This window comes from Prionailurus viverrinus, chromosome B4 (genome assembly GCF_022837055.1).
Source record: "Prionailurus viverrinus isolate Anna chromosome B4, UM_Priviv_1.0, whole genome shotgun sequence".
NCBI classification, from domain to species: Eukaryota; Metazoa; Chordata; class Mammalia; order Carnivora; family Felidae; genus Prionailurus; species Prionailurus viverrinus.
The window spans coordinates 112,105,771-112,120,981 of NC_062567.1; positions in this window are offsets into that span (position 1 = coordinate 112,105,771).

Sequence of the window (15,211 nt, forward strand, 5' to 3'; positions counted from 1 at the left end):
GGCCAGAATAGAAGCCCTAGTAGTCTGACTTCAGAGCCTACTCACCAGTACTGCATCCCTAGATGCTCCCACAATAATTTGTGACCTATAGACCTTTTCTTCTGCTTCATATCCATCCATCCATGCATTCACATGTCCCTCAGACATCCATGGCCACTTATAGTGTACAAGGCACTATGCTAGGCTAAGGGGACACAGAGATTCCAGAGATGGTGGTCCTTGACTTTGAGAAGTTTATGGTCCAGAGAGAACACACACAGGTAAAAACACAACTCCATATACAGGAGGTTCTGCAATGTGAGCCTAGGAGAGGCCCCCACTCCCCACCCCGAATCCACTTCTATACCTCTTCTGTTTTACCTCCCCTGCTCAGGAAGTCTTCGTTTAGGGCCCTGTAACTATCACAACTGGAAAATCAAAACCATCAGGATTCTTCCAGGTAAAGTAAAGGGGTCCAAACAGACTTACATGCTAACAACTATAAGATTTGGTCTTGAGGTCTGCTTTCCTGTAGCCTACAGTTTTATGGATGTCATTTCATGTTGGAACAAGAATAAGAGAATTGTGTGTTGTTGCTTATAGCCACAAGAATCAGATTGAAAACAAAAGAGAAAGAAGATTTAATCTGATAATATTTCTCACAGTGTAATTCAGAGGACTGAGAAGTAAAGAAGAGCCCAGAAGTCTTACCTGTTGCCTTTAAATGTCTTCTTCCTTATCAGAGTCCAAAGGACTCATGTTCCTAAAATCATCATGCTAAGTTGAGAAAGGATAGCCTAATTACTAAACTTGCAGTTTTCCCTGTGATCTGCTCAGGCTCCACAGGGCAAGAGTGACTGCTCAAGTTCCATCCCCCAAACAAAACACCAAAACTAGTCACACAGACCTGGGTTCAAAGCCAGACTCTGCCACTTACCAAGAAATCATCAGCATCAACTTCCTCATCTGGAGAATGGGATTAATAATGAAGATTTGGTAAGATAATACATACAAAGTTTCTAGCCTTAGGCATGACACAAATTCAAAGCCTTCCTGGGACAGTCTCTTAACCAGAGTCACTGCCAACTTCCACATGCAAACCTCTCGAGGTCAGGTTGTGAGCATTAGCCCTGGCCCCCTCTGCCCAAGGGACCTGTACTTATTTGGCAGCCATAGCTTGGCCTCCAGAGCTGCAGAGACAAGGAGAACAGGTTCTAGGGCCTAAGAAGAGAAGGGCTCGAAAGAGACAGGGACTATCCAAGCTTACAGTCACACAGGCTAGGGTTGGGGTTACATTCTAGACTGGGGATGCAGAGAGAGTACAGAAAAACCTGGGTAAAGGAAAGTGGTGCAGGTTGGAGGCAACCTAGTGTCCTGAGACTAAGCAAGTCCATAGTTCAACACCAGCAAAGCAGTAGCATTAAAAACATTACTTTGGAAAGAAATCAGTATTTCTCAAAAAGTCTGAGGGGAAAAAAAGTCTGAATTTTATTGAACTGACCTACACTTTTGTATGGCTTGATATCATTTTCAGTTTTAAATAGTTAGAGGCAGAGTGAGGGTAGGGAATAGAAGATAGGCACCAGGGGCACTTGGGTGGCTCAGTCAGTTAAGTGTCTGACTTCGGCTCAGATCATGATCTCACAGTTTGTGAGTTTGAGCCCCACATCAGGCTCTTACTCTCAGTGCAGAATCTGCTTCGTATCCTTTGTCTCCCTCTCTTTCTGGCTCTCTCTCTCTCTCTCTCTCAAAAATAAAATAAACATTAAAAAAGAAGAAGAAGAAGAAGAAGAAGAAGAAGAAGAAGAAGAAGAAGAAGAAAGGCACCATATTCTTTCCCATGCTATTCTGACCTGGCCCATTAAATACCAAAAAGGCTTCATCTTATGTCTGTATTTTAAGGGTCAGTAACCCAAATACCTATAGAGGTCAAGCAGATCAGAGATATGAGTACCTGTACCACGTAAGGAAACTGGAACACAAATGCCCTAGTCAACTATTGCCAGAGAGAAGCAGAGTCAGTGTTACTAGACTGATTTTTTAAAAATAGAGAGAGAGATTTATTTTAAGTATTGGCTCATAATTATGGTGGCTGGAAGTCCAAAATCTATAGGGAAGGCCAAAAATTCAGGTAATAGTTGATGTTCCCATCTGGAGTCTGAATTCAGCAGGGCAGGAATTACCTGTTGACAATTATGATGTGAACACACTGCTAATGTTGCTCAATCACCTATAGACATATACAATAATGACAGGAGATTTCCTTTTCCTGCAGGTGGGACTGGATTTACCTTCCTCCTCTATGTTTTCATTATTGCTCATTCATGAGGTCATATAAGTATGTATGTCTTCCTTCACTAATAGACTAGGATATTTTTCAAAGTGTAGCTCACATATCAAAGACATCAAAATATTCTGGAGTTCCTGTTAAGTAGATTCCTGACATGCCTCATCCACTAACTCAGGAAATCTATGCTAAATTTTAACAAGCACTCTTGGGGTGCCTGGTGGGGTTCAGTTGGTTAAGCATCTGACTCTTGATTTCGACTCAGGTCATGATCTCATGGTGGTGAGATCCAGCCCCACATCAGGCTCTTCCCTGGACGTGAAGCCTGCATAAGATTCCCTCTCTCCCTCTTCCTCTGCCTCTCCCCAGCTTTCACGTGCGCTCTCAAAAACAAAACAAAAAAAAAGCATTTTTTTTTCTTGTGTATGCTAACATTTAAAACCCACTGGACAGAACTGTTTTCTCATTTTGTCCTTCAGTGACCAACAAAGTCCCTAACACCTAGTGGGAGCTTAACAAATGTTGTTGAACAAATTAATAAGTAGTGTCACTGGTTTGTCCCTAGGTTCTCCTGTGATGTGTGTAAAAATCATAATGCTAAACTTGTAATCTTGATCTCTTTGTTTTAGGTGATGACCAACTCTTGTATAACCCATCTATGTATGTGTCCGTTAACCCCACAGGAAAATTTCTTTGCATTTTTGCCATTCTTGTATTCACAGAGCCTAGCCCAGTTACTGGAATAAGTTAGGTGCTCAGTAAATATTTTTTGAATGAATAGGTTGATGGATGAAAGGACAGATAAATAACCTACCTTAACTTACACCACCCACTGTCTTACTAGGTTGTGAAAATGTTTTACTTGCTGGCCCCTGAGTTTCTCATCCTATCTTTCAGTAATTCATAATTGCAACAGGTTTTAAGAATGCACCTATAACTTTCACTTGTCATAGATTAAAGCATAGTTAAGAGTCTATCACATGTAATTTCTGTAACATTAACTGTATCTCTTTTATCGCTTTCAGAAAAAATATGTATCATGATACCCATAATTCAGAGGTATGCTATTTTGGAGATGACCTTGAATCCTCTTCAAAGTATAAACAAAACTATTCATAAGCTTGATTGCCTAAACTATTACTATTACTGCTTTTTAACAAATTTATCATGATACTTCAAAACCAATCCAGACCCAATACAGTGTCAAGACATTCAGGTTAAGTATAACTGCTATAAAGCATTTGATCTAAATTCCTGTATCTAGAATGACTAAAATTAGAAAGACTGACAATAACAAGTGTGGATGAAGATGTGGAGCAACCTCAAGTCTCATAAGTTGCTGGTGGGAAACTGGTATTTACCCAAGAGAAATGAAAATAACAAAACGACTTGTACCAGAATGTTTATAGCAGATCTACTCTTAATAGACCCAAACTGGAAGTGACAGACCCAAATGTCCATCAGCAAGAGAAGGGAAAAAGTATAATATCTTCACACAATGGGATAATACTTAGCAACACAAAAGAGCAAACTGATAAACTGTCCAACAACATGGACACATCTCAAAGTCATGATCTTAAATGAAACAAGAGTATATTCTATAGAATGTTTAGAAAAGGCAGAACTAATCTGTAGTGACAGAAATCAGAAGCATGATTACCTCTGCAAAGAGCAGGTATTGACTGGAAAGGGACAGAAAGGAACTTTCCAGGTGAGAAAAATGTTCTATATCTTGATTTGGCAATGGTTACATTTGTCAAAACCCACTGAATTATTTATTTAAGATCTGTACATTTTTCTGTATGTAAAATATATGTCATTTGAAAAATTTATACTTCTACATTGGCCAGAAATACCAAAGCATAATTGATCTTTTACACATCATGGATTCATTGTTGGGGCCATTTTTTAGAAATATAAGACTTTAAATAGTCTATGATTCCAGGAGAGGTGTTACCCTCATCTTAACATAACACCGTGTTTCATTCTACAAAGGTATTACAGGACAATCCAACACCATTTCAATATATAATTTCTATGAGGGCCTGGCACCATTGTGGCTTTTTATATTCATTAGTTGATTTAAATCTCACTTTTTAAAAATGTGCAATGTGAATATTTAACAGACTAGAATCAAGGTCCAGATAGGTCAAGTTTCTTGCCCAAGTTCACACAGCTAATGAGTGATGTCACCAGGACTCAACCCAGATCCTAGGCCCACACTCTTTCCTCTCCAGTAAACAGCATACACACACACACACACACACACACACACACACACACACACACATCTATGAATCACAATTCATAGATCTTTCCATTCTTTTATCATGAATCTGTGATAACAGTTCTTCCGGTGAAATTTTAAAATAAATAAATGAAGCCTTTATAAAGCACTCTAGAGCCCATGGGTGGAAAATTTTAAATCATTGCCTGATTCGTCCCGCCTGGCTCTCATTCTCAAATCTGTGTTTGCTTTGGAATCTAGGGACTGGAATAATCTACTGAGACTAAATGAAAGAAGCCACAGAGCATTTGTTGGCCAAAGGGCAAAGGGGGTGTTTCCTTCACTTTGTTTAAGTGTTAAAACGAAATTGTCCATTATTCTACACACTGAATTATTGTTAGCATCTTTAGAAGGGAAGCAGACACATTGATTGCATTTCAAATAAAAAATTGAAAGCAATTAGCAGAGGGAAGAGAGAAATGAGCTCTACTGTCTACAACCACTGTCTGCTCTTTCAAGCCATGGTCTTTAGGATATGACTTTTTTATTGAATTTTTCACTCTCATTAGTGGTTTTTAACAGTAGATTTCTAAATACCCAAGTCTAAACCAAAGCCAACATTATTTAATTCTGAACTGTTAGAAACCTCTAAGAACCCATCCAAAATGCCAGAAAAAGCTCACATAACCCTCATGTATATAGTGAGATTAATATCCCACAGAAATACCTCATTAAACTAATGTCAAAGTAATTCACTTAAAACTTTTCCTGGCAAAACCTAAAACTTCTATGACAGAGAATAATACTGCAGAGATACCAAGACTAAAACAAGCTGAAGAGCTTCGAATCAGATGACCAACTGATTAACTGATGAAGAAAAAAGAAAATATTATCACTGTTGGAAAAGCAGGTTTTTAGTCCAATATACTTCCAATGATACTGAAAAACATTTTGTATCATTCATAGGAAGCCTTCACATATTCGGTCAACAAAATTGGAAACTGGTTTCCAACCTGGTTTTAAGTCCTAATCCTATTTTCCATGAAAAATAGTTTGTACTTTAAAGAGCTCAGGATGATAATTCCTTTGGAAAAGATTTAATTCTGTGGCTGGCTTGTTATTGTAGATACAAACATCTTAGCTGTCAGCTACAAGCTGAAAAAATCTTATTTCTCTCTGGCTTATGGAGCAAGGAAACAATAACAAAAGCATCCCCCCTGATCTTAAAACCTTCTGACTTCCAACTAGAATATGATACCTAGCACCGTAAATAGTCTTATAAATCTTGCCTTTCCTAACAGACTTAACCTTTCCATTTTCTTAGATATTAGCAATAAAAGTACCATGTGAAAATGTTCTTAAGATTTGGGCAAGACTGGGGTACCTGGGTGGCTCAGTCAGTTGAGCATCCAACTCTTGATCTCAGCTCAGGTCTTGATCTCAGGGTTGTGAGTTTGAGTCCCATGTTGGGCTCTGCAATGAGCGTGATGCTTTAAAAAAAAAAAAAATTGGGGCAAGTTTGTCACAAGATTCAAAATACTTAGTCCCTATGGATAGTTGGCTTTTCATATGGTTAAAGGTAGTGAAACAATTTTGGGAGTACACAGGGAATAAAGAGGAAAAAGTCAGAATAATAGGGGAAAGACAGAATCAAAAAAATATGTTAGGTTTTAAAATATGTGATTTTTGTTATGCAAACAGTTTCAAATGGAGTAATTCAAGCTGAAGTGTTTTTTGACTTTGGTTTTCCTTAGGGAAACATGCACAGCAGCAAAGAATAATGGAAAAGGCTGGCGTGGACTCTGATACAGAAGGTTTCAATCCCAGTTCCATTTTTCCTAGCCCAGAAACTTGGGCAATAAAAAGAAATTGATAATAATAACGGCTAACAGTTATTGAAGCTTAAAGTGAGCCAGACACTGGTCAAAGTTTTATGTGTATTAGCTCATTTAATTCTATGAGGTAGTAAAGTGTTTAAAACTCTCCCATTTACTAGCTACATAATCCTGGACAAATTCCTCTTCTGCAGAATCATCACGCAGTCGCATCTATCTCCTAGACTGCTTATGAGAATTAATGAGCTAATACTAAAGTTAAGCACATAAAACACTGTTTGTTTGGCACAAGGCAGACACTCAACCAACGTTTGCTATTGTTACTCCCATTTTACATCTAGGAAACTGAGACAGAGAAAGTCTATTTGCTAAAGAAATGGTAATTAACATCTAACTAATGAACCTATAATATTTGGCCTTTGTAAATATTCATACATGGTAGCTATTTTTCATCCTATAATAAACAGATCACTGTGAAAACAACTCTCTGTTATTCAAAATGGTGCTTTGCCTAAACTGAACACAAAGAGTTCCAAGTGTAGATTTCTAATACAAAATGTTTAGCTGTCAATTATTATTTGATCCTTCCTCTTACATTACTGATTGTATCCAAAGCACATCAATAAATTACGCAGATTGAATGGAGACCTACATTCTGCAATAACTATTATACTAAGGCACCTTTCCAATAAGAATCAATGTACTGATCTGTAAAATGGGCAACCCAAACTGACACCGCCCCCCCCAACAGCAGGGCACTTTCAGGGTGAATTCTCCAGTCTCCAGGTCCTGGTCTACTGGCTAGGCAGCCTCAGGAGCTTGCCCCTGAGAAGAACGCAGCCATCTCTTTTGGACAAATTCCCCCTAACCAAGCTTATCAGCAAAACCCATGTACAAAACCAGAATGCCAAATGATTAATTACAAGGACATATAACACATCAAACAGATCTGAGACTAGATTAGTTGATGGCCGTATTCACTGCCTGTGAACCAATCTGCATGGGAAACTGGATTATAATTAGAAGGCTACTTGGTGAATGTAGAACCAGTAAGAAGGTACATCGAGTCATCTCCAGGGTAATCAGAACTGAAGAGTTCATACTGGGGCTTGATAGGTCCAATCCTTTGCTCTGCAGATAATCCCTCACAGACAATTTAATTTAGTTTATCTTCGAATCTCTGAGGCTATTAATCCCCTCAGAACTCATTCTTTCTTCATCTCTGAGAATAACTTCAAGCTTGTTGCAGTCAAGGCCATGGAGCCTGGAAATTATTCCATCCTTTCAGGTAATCCACCTCTATAATCGGACTCCTTTTACACTTCTTTCACAATTTACCTTTCTTAGAAGACAATCTCGTTTCCAAAGCTCAAAGCACAACGGTAGGTACATCTCCATTTCTCCCAAATACCAATAGTAAGATAATTACCTGATCTAGCACAAAATAAATCCTTCCCAAATGTAATGACTTTCTTAATGCCTCCTTTCCAGAGGTCAGCAACAGTTTACCCCGCTGTGGCAGGTACAAGTGTTCATGGAGGATACTGGCAGATCTAAGGGTCAGTTCTTTCATTCACTCCTTTAACTTCTATTTACTTGGTGTCTGTTATGTGCCAAGCACTGAGCAGTACAGTGAGTCAGCAGGAGACCCTGACTGCCCAGATCTCTGAGCACTGTGAAACAGATACTAATCATTTGCTGCAATGCCACCAGAGAAGGGAAAACTACAAACTGAGAAAGTATCCTGGAGGGAGAAAAGAATTACAATTCTTTGAGAAAACTAATGAGTTGACCCAACCAGAAGGGTTAAAAAGCTTTCCCTGAAGAAACAAGATTTGAGTGGAAGTTGAAAGGAGAGTAGTAGGCACTAATGGGGGGGATCAGAGAGCTGCCAGGAGGGGTTGAAGAAAGAAAAACAATTTCAGATGAAGGAAACTGCACTGCAGAAGCCTTGAGGCTTTTGTGAGCAGCAAGCAGCATGGGCAAAAGAGGAATCTAAAGAAGGTCAAAGATCCCCAGAGGGCAATGAGCCATTGGGCAAAGCAGTCACAAGAACAGTGGGGCAGGTAGGAAGGGGCTGGGCCGTGTAGGACCTTGCCAGCCAAAATACAGATTTTGATCTTTATCCTGGGTTGAAGAATTTTAGAGGCAGTTGATGATTCTTGATCAGATTTGCCTCTCAAAAGATCACTCTCCTACAGAGTGGAGAATCAGCTGAAGACGCTATGGAGGAGGCTGGGGCATCAGCTGAAGAGGCAATCACGGTAGTCCAGGCAAGAGATGCTGGTTCCTTAGTGATTAGCACAGATGAAGAGAAACAGACAGGACTGAGATACTGCAAAAGTAAATGTCCATTAACAGGCAAGGGGTAAGAAAAAACTCATTCCACTCGGTGGACAGACTACTCAGCAATGAAAAGGAACAGACCATTCAGAGGACAGAAATTCAGAGGTTCAGCAAAAGGGAACTGATCAGAAATGCACAGAAGGGAACTTCTAGAGATGAAATCTAAATTGTGTTGGTAATTACACAAGCATACAAATTGGTCAAAATTCATCAAAATAGGTGTTTTAATGGCTAAATTTTATTGTATGTAAAGTATATCTCAAAAAGGTTAATTTTTTTTAGAAATCAGTACATCTTAATTATTAATAACATAGATTTTGGAATCGTACATACATGAATTTAAATCCTAGCTCTACCACTGGTAACTGTGTCACTCTAGAAAAGTCAATAAAATGGGGAGAGAGGATGGCTGTTTTAAGGATCAAATCACCCAGTTTAGCACACTGCCAAATACAAAGGCAGGAGGGTCTACCATTCAAGTTTCATTGACTCAGTAACAGGAGTAGGTAAAGCAATGAACATTATTTGAGTGTGTAGGGGTTAGAACAAATCACCCCAAGATGTGCTACTTTGGCATGGGGATTATTTTGAGCTGAAAACAATAAAGGCCCAAAAGATGCAAGAAGAAACTGTGATCTTTCTCTAACTGCCTAAAAGAATTTAGAGGATCTGCTTCAGGAAGAGAGTTATTACCATAGATAACTATAGAATAATACAAACTAGGTATGGTAGACAGGGAGAACCTAGCAAAGCCTATTTGATCAAAGTCCTCTCTGTTCCATTGCTTCCGTATGGCCCAGCAAACATTTGTTTACCAAACATTTAGTCTTTTTTACCTTCCTATGAATTGCTGTCCTTCCCATTTAAGTCTCAGACTCCCACCCCTTTCCCTTTAGTTCAGGATGACATAAATACCTCATTTTGCCTCTCTTTAGAACCTCATGTTTATATGGATTCCCCATATGTATGTAATTAAATTTGATTTTCTCTTATTAATCTGTCTCTTGTCAATTTCATTCTTAGACCAGCCAGAAGAATCTTAAAAGGTGAAAGAAAAGCTTTCCTTCCCAACAAATGCGTCCTGTTCTTAGGTATGTGGTAGGCCCTACAGATGTTTCTCATTTGATCCTAATAAAAATTCTAAGAGATGGCCATTGTTTCTATAGCTCTGAAACATAGAAATCTCCCAGGAGATAGTAACTTGCCCAAAGTCATTCAAAGAGTGAACATGGAGCCCAAGGTCCTTGCAGGTGGTGAGAGAATGCCACCTTAGCCCCCACTTCAGTGTTCTAGGAGGAAACCTATGGGTCTTCACAGGAAATTTTCCAAAAGGCAATACTAAAACACAGGTAGTCTAAGAAATTCTTTTAAATGCGTACAGTTGGACACTTATTTTTTGCTTTTATTGTATTTGTTTTTAAGGTTACTATCTTGGTCTGTCCAGGCTACTATAACAACATATCACAGACTGGGTAACTTACAAACAACATAAATTTATTTCTCACAGTATTGGAGGCTGGAAGTCTGAGATCAGGGTGTCCCCATGGTCAAGCAAGGGCCCTTATTCATGTTGCAAACTTCTCCATATATCCCGACAAGGTGATAGTGGACAAGAGAGCTCTCTTTAGCATTAATCTCATTCATGACAGCTCTACCCTCACAATCTAACCACTTCCCAAAGACTCCACCTCCTAATACCATCACACTGGGCTTTAGAACAGTGATAGTGGTTTTCTATTTAGAGTGATGAATTAAATTTCCTTTCTAAGATAAGTTTAAGTTTTCTTTTTTTTTTTTTTTCCAACGTTTATTTATTTTTGGGACAGAGAGAGACAGAGCATGAACGGGGGAGGGGCAGAGAGAGAGGGAGACACAGAATCGGAAACAGGCTCCAGGCTCTGAGCCATCAGCCCAGAGCCCGACGCGGGGCTCGAACTCACGAACCTCGAGATCGTGACCTGGCTGAAGTCGGACGCTTAACCGACTGCGCCACCCAGGTGCCCCAAGTTTAAGTTTTTTAAGTAAATCAAATTAAAACCATGAAGGAATTGACAGTATGGGCACTACTTAGATATCTCAAAGTTGTGAAGAGGATTTGGAAATGACTGAAGTTGAGAAAGGCTGGATCAGCTCAAGTAGACAAGTACAGGGCCCCAAGATGCCAGGAAGGTGGGCCAGCGAGGCAGAGAGGATGCACGCTGGTGCTAAGCAACCTTAGGACAGCCTGAGAAGAGAGTTTATACTCATGTCACTACTGCCTCCCATTTGAGTGGTGTCATGACATTTAGGACAAAACCTGGGCCTTGGAGAAGGAATAAAAATAGGGAAAGGAGAATGGCAAAAGGGGGAAGAATGGGGGGAAGATAGGAAGGGAGCTGGAGCAATGATACAGGTAGGGTATCTGTCAATACCAGTCCAGGTACAGTGCTATTATTTTTCCACTCCAGCTAGACAGCCTTTTGGGGAAAGCCAAAACAGCTCAAAGCTTTTCTTAGAATCTTTTCTCCTCTATGAACTAAGGAGAATCCATGTGTAAAATGATCATTTTCAGAAACAAAAGAATTAAAATAATGAATCCTCTTATACTTTTGACTTCACTCTGTCGCTGCCACAGGTAGCTTTTGAAAATGAGGCAAGAGACAATAATTATTCCTAGAAAAAAACAATGATGCTCTGCAAATTGAAATCCACTGCCTCTTACGTTGTATTTCTTAAGCAAAGCTTTTGCAGAGCAGCTGGATGACACAAATGATATATTCTTCTTAAAAGTCAGGCCTGGTTGGTTGGTTTTCCTAGTCTGATATCCAAACTAATCTATATGGGATTTTAAAAATGCTTATGGAATGTATTCTATGCCATGTTTTCTCTCCTGTTTCTCTCAGTGATCCTAGCATGTTCTAACTTAAGATTTGGTCAAATTAACTTCTAAGCAAAACCCCTAATTTCTACTCTGATATCTATACCACCATCATCCCCCAAACACACACTGTCTGTGCCCAGGTTCTCAGTAGACATGTCCTAGAAAGTCACCTTTGGAGTGAAAGTTCCTATATTCTTATAGAAATTCTCATATTACTATATTCACCTATGGAAGAAATAAGACGAAGTGAAATTAAAAAGACTTTTTAGACCTGCAAATCAGTCTGAAGGCTAGAAAGGCAGGAGAATAGAGATAAAACAACGAGAGGTGGCCAAACTTCATGGTCAGACAAGGACAGAACCCAGGAGAAAGAAGCAAACAACCCACACCTGATGGGTGAAATCACTTGGGGAAGAAAGAAGAGTTTATAAAGCAGGGACCTATAGCATCACATGAGGTAATTCTAGAGAATGCTTGATTCAAAATGGACGCTGAATGAAGGTTTGCTGATTGAATCAGTAAACATATGAATGATTGCCTAAGCTAGAGGGGCCATGGCAGGCTCAAGAGAGAGAAAATAGGGAGTTGACCACCCAGAAGCTTATCTTTATGCTTCTCCAGCCTCAGTCAAATGTGTGTTGAAGGACAGAGGATATATCAGATATCTTAGCCCCATTGTCCGGACCCATGTATTAGATCAATATGAGACACAGCACGTCTCCTCCTACATTGTACAATAAAGACCATGCCAAAGTGCCTTCTAATATTAAAGAATCTGAAACTCACTAAGAGTAAGAGAGTCGTGAGAACGTGATATATGATAACTTCCAAAAGAACTCTTAGGGTAAAAATACCCTAAGAATTGGTCTGGTTATTACCATAGCATTCATTGTTTCAGGGAACGTTTATTGAGAGGCTACTACCCACCTTATGGTTGAAGCAGGACAGGTGTTTGGTCCTGAACTATGGTATGGCAGACACAAAAAACTGTGGGGGGGGGGGGGGGCGGGGAAGAGCCAGGAAATATGAATCTGAACCCTGGCTCAGATACTCAGTGACTTTGGGAAAGGGCATTCCAAATGGAAAATAACTTGTGAGCCAACCCAGAGAGATAAGAAACAGCATGAGTTCAAGAAATTACAAGAAGCATGGTGTTCAGCAAAAGTGTCGGTCAGGGATGGCAACACCTTAGGCTAATATATAGTAAGTGCTCAGTAAATATTTGTTGAATGCATGAAGGAGAAATAGGTAGAAACAGATCACAGAGGACCTTATATTCATTCTATGCTAAAAACTTAGGTTTCTCTTGTAGGCAGTGGAGAATCACCAACGGGACAGAACTTTACTCAGATTTAAGTTGTAGCTAGGTGCTATGCTGTATGGAAAATTAATGTAGGGGGAATGAGAAATAAGATGGAAAGACTAGCTGATAGGCAATGGTCCTAGAAAGGGAGAAGAGCAAATGACTTAGAGAAATCAGAGCTAAAAGAGATAGCATTATACCTTGGGGTCAAACACTGGTTCCTGATCTTTTGTACTTAAACCCATTTCATAGTAGTATTTAATTTCATGAACCCTCTTAGGAATTTTTAAAAAATCATTGTATTATTTTTGCAAAGTAATTAGAAAGTAAAGAAGTAATTTTAAACTAAAAAATCAATTTTAGAGGTATATTATTAAAGATTCTATTGACATACATTTTACTATTTTCTGAATAGGCCTGTAGAAAATTTAACATGAGGCAGTGAACAAAAAACTTATCACAAAGCCCGGCTCATAATACAATATTCTGTAAACGCTCACTTTTATCATTGTTGTTGTTATCATTGATCTCTAATAATCATCCAGATGTTTAGCCAAAGAGTGCCTCAAAACAAATGCTAGTTACGTATGGTTCACTAGCATCTCATGACCAGATAAGGCAACCTCATTTTCCAAAATAAAAATAGGAACTTAAGATCAGATATAGGGGTTTTTCTAACATTTTTAGTTTATTCACATGAAAACTCACATTTTTTAGTTTACGGATTTTTTTAATTTAAAATAATTGCCTGAAACTCAGACTTCCCTGGAATATTCAGGGTGTGAAGTTTACTCCCCTAAAATATTGGTTAACAATATCTCAAAGAACACAAACTAGCAGTCCTCCATTTAGATTCAATTTTGAAGACTAAAGTTTCATTTATATCCATTTCTTGGCCAGGATAAAAGACTAAATAAATAATCTAGATACACATTTGGAACTTGTGCTTCCAGAAAGATGGAGATGTGCTTTTCCCTATTCCTCCTGCTAAGTACAACTAAAAACTCTGGACCTTATATATAAGACAAACCTAAGACTCTGAAAGGTAGAAAGAAGAAAGACCACTAGGGACCTTGCTAAGACATACAGTCAAACTTCTGAAAACTAAAGACAAAGAAAAAATCTTGAAAGCAGAAATATATGACACTTTACCTATATGTGAAAAAGTGATTATAATGAGAGCAGATTATTCATCAGAAATCACAGCAGTCAAGGAAGTAGCTCAACATCTTTCTGTCAGCCCACAATTCTGTACCCAGTGAAAATATCCTTCAAGAATGCAGGAAAAATGTATCCATTCTCAAATGAAGGAAAACTAAGAAAATTTGTCACCATCAGACATACCCTAAAAGAACAGCTAAAGGAAGTTCTCTAAACAGAAAGGAAATGATAAAAGAAGTAATCTGGAAGGAAGGAAGGAAGGAAGGAAGGAAGGAAGGAAAGAAGGAAGGAAAGAAGGAAGGAAAGAAGGAAGGAAGGAAGGAAGGAAGGAAGGAAGGAAGGAAGGAAGAGAGAAGGAGGGAGGGAGAAAGGGACGGAGGGAGGGAGAAGAACAACAAAAACAGTAAAAATATGAATGAATAAATCCTCCTGAGTTTTCTAAATTGTTTGACAATTGAAGCTAAAATGATAACACCATCTGATGTGGTTCTAAATGTATGCAGATAGATTACCTAAGGCACTTATAAACAGGTAGAATAAAAGGAGAGAAGGGGAGGTTAAGATTTCTACACTGTGCTTGAACTGGTAAAATGTCTATACCAGTAGACTGTGCTAAGTTATGTATATATAATGTAATACAGTAACCACTAAAAAAGCTATACAGAGAGATATACTCAAATATACTCAGTAAGAAAGTAAAATTCCAAAAATATGTTCAATAACCCATAGGAGAATGGGAAAAAGAAAACAGAGAAACAAACAAAAAAACAGAGGGGAAACAAAACAAATGGAAAACAAATACCAAAATAGCAGACATAAGCTGTAACACATCAATAATGACATATATATAAATGGTCTAATACATCAATTAAAAGACAGATTGGCAGAGTGGATTAAAATGCATGACTCAACTATATGCTATCTGTAAGAAACTCATTTCACATATAATTATGTAGGCAGTTTGAAAGTAAAAAGATAGGGACATATCATGCAAACATTAATCAAAAGAAAGTGGGAGTGGCTATATTAGTATCATAAAAAGTAAACTTCACAGCAAAGAAAATTATCAGAGATAAAGATATTACATAATGATAAAAGGGTCAATCCGCCAAGAAGACATAACTATCCTAAATGTGTATACAGCAAAGAGAGTTACAAAATATATAAAGCAAAAACTGATAGAAATGAAAGAATAGGCAAACCCAGAATTATA